Below are 2,587 nucleotides of genomic sequence, written 5' to 3'. Positions count from 1 at the left end.
AGGTGAGTTATCATAGGAAGGGAGATAGACGGGGAAGAAAAAAAGAGTGCACACACACAGAGGTAGAGAAGAGAGAGAAGTAGAAAAGGCAAGAGCAAAATGTCTGGAGTATATAGGGAGGAACCTCTGAGGGAAGGGCTGCTAAGCCCCTGAGCTGGAAATTTCAGGGTTGCAGGCAGGGTATGCCAGACAAGGACTGAAGGATGCTGGGAGAACCTGGAGGCCAGGTCTGCTTTGATATGTGAAATAAGCACTTCAGTTCCTTGTCCTAGAGTCTGAAACCAAACACTTAACAGGGTCTAAAGGGATTTTAATGTGTGTGCATATATGCGTGTACATGGGTATGAGTGTCTGTCTATTCCTTATCTGCTGCAATCTGTTCAACCTTCTGAAAAGTTTTCAACATTCTAAAAAATATAAACTTTAATCATAATAGACTTTATTTTAGTTTTTGTACCTGAATTACAGTATCATGGTTTGTTTTTTTTTTTTTTAAAAAATGTCTCTTTCTATTGTATAATTATTCTTCCTTTCTTGTGTGTTTTTCTGCTTTTGAATGCTTGACTAATGAGAAGAATACTTTGCTGCATCCTGGGTAATCTTACATTATTTTATTGTTGTGTGTTTTGGTTTGTTCTAAGTCAGGATTTCCCTTTCTAATGAAGCCTCCCTTTGACTTTACTAACCTCCTACCTTAGCCTCCCAAATTTTGTCACAACAAACGTAAGTCATCATGCTGGGGTCAATATTCTTGTATTTATATGTACATATTCCCAAGTTTTTACTTTTAGTCTCTATAAGAAAGAAGATAAACAATTAAGATTTAGTTCTGTCTTTGCTTTTAAGCACTGTTGGTGAGACTGAAAGACTGAATTTAGAAATTTGGAAAAAGCATGTTAATGTAAATGCATTAATTTATAACCTTTACTTAAAGAAGGCATAGGAAGTCTCTGTCATGAGCCAGGAAGGTGGACTGGTCAGTTCCAGGAACAGGATAGCAGTCAGCTATTAAGAAGATAACATTGCCCAGAATAAAGAACAGGACAGCGGTCAGTCATTAAGAAGATAGCGTTGACCACACCACATTCCTCTAGACAATGAGTGAGCAGAATGACTTCCTTGTGATCTGGCTCAACTAGGTAGTGAGTTCCTTTAGAATTTTCCATTGTTCTCTTGTTATGTTTCCCTGGTAACCCTTTCATCCCCCTAGTTTGTGGCTTTTCCCTTTAAATAGCACTTACTCCTCATGCTCCTGGTCGAACCCCTCTGGCCTGCCAGGCTATGAGTTCGACCCCAGATCTGGAATAAACCTCATGTGATTGCAGGAAGATCGGTCTCTCGTGAGTTATTGGGTGGTCATGTTATCCCTAGACTTGAGTGAGGGTCTCCCTAGCTATGGGGGGGTCTTTCAAGACCAAAATACCCTTTATTTAATATTTGTTTTATTTAACTCTTGAAAAACATAGCACTATGAATACTTTATTAAATGGTTCATGAGTAATGAGGCATCACTCTGTGTGGGATCTCAGTCTGGCACTCACGTCCCTCCGCCCCCAGGGACTGTTCTTTTCCATAAGCCCATCAACATCCACTCCCCAGCCTAAGGGCATTTTCTTGCAAGTTCCTCCCATGGTCATCACCTCAGTAGATCACAGATTCTTCTCTGTGGCTCAGAAATTACTACAGCAGCAACTTGGAAGGTTAAGGCTTTTGCTTGTTTTCACACAAATATCACTTTCCTTATGCTGAAACCCATGTTATATGATTTTCTAAAACATTGTATTTTGTTCAAGAAGAATTAAACACATGGTATATTGTAGCCACCAGCAGCTATGCAAACCGGGTTCCTGAAATAGAGGCAGTGGCCTGGGGGAAAATAAGGGAATCCAGAGAAATAACCAGACCAAGTCAAAGGGTTCCGATCAAGGTCCAATGTGTATTTCAGAATGTGAGAAATATATAGGCAGGGAAAGCCATCCCCCAGTAAGCCGGGCTCTTGTGACCTAATTAGCATCTTGTTGTTCTGTCCTGAAGGCAGGGGAAGCAGCTCAGCAGGGTGTGGCTCCTAGCAGGAACTTCTGGAGAGGCAAAGAGGCAGGACAAAGGGGCTTTCTTTATTTCAGGAACTCCACCCAAGTGGGCTAGCTGCTTTGTGGCAAGGACAAGGTCTGGTTCAGCCCCCTTGAGGCTGGGGGAGGGCACAGTATATCTTCATCTTAATCAAAATTACAATTTCTTCTTTTTGTATGAATTTAAAACAAAGCTATTGGACAAGGGAGCTGGTTAATACCAACAAGAATGATCAACTTTCTGGGATTCAACTCGACAAAGGGCAGACCAAGGATTTAAAGAAGTTAATAAACTATACAGAATATAACCAATCTGGTTCCTATCTTAACTACTTATAAGTAATCTGAATAATCTGACCTCCTTTCCCTTTATAAGATATTAATGGCTGACAAAATCAACCATTTTGCAATTTTGTACTTATGAGTAAGAGAACGTTGGTGTAAGGATGGCCCATTGGCTAGCTAACACACTGTACTTCTAGATAAGTTTGAAACCCCATGCTCCTATAGTTAGAAAA

At 40.5% G+C, this 2,587-nt stretch overlaps 1 long non-coding RNA gene across 1 annotated transcript; it reads left to right on the top strand.

Annotated features, from left to right (window-relative positions):
• Window positions 1–2,050: 2,050 nt before the first annotated feature.
• On the top strand, window positions 2,051–2,377 carry LOC116094762. The gene is made up of 2 exons (XR_004120300.1): window positions 2,051–2,166; window positions 2,264–2,377. It is a non-coding gene; the product is annotated as an uncharacterized LOC116094762 (long non-coding RNA).
• The last annotated feature ends 210 nt before the right edge of the window (window positions 2,378–2,587 follow it).

Source organism: Mastomys coucha, unplaced genomic scaffold (assembly GCF_008632895.1).
Source record: "Mastomys coucha isolate ucsf_1 unplaced genomic scaffold, UCSF_Mcou_1 pScaffold17, whole genome shotgun sequence".
Lineage (NCBI taxonomy): Eukaryota > Metazoa > Chordata > Mammalia > Rodentia > Muridae > Mastomys > Mastomys coucha.
This window is presented reverse-complemented; position numbering and strand designations above follow the sequence as displayed.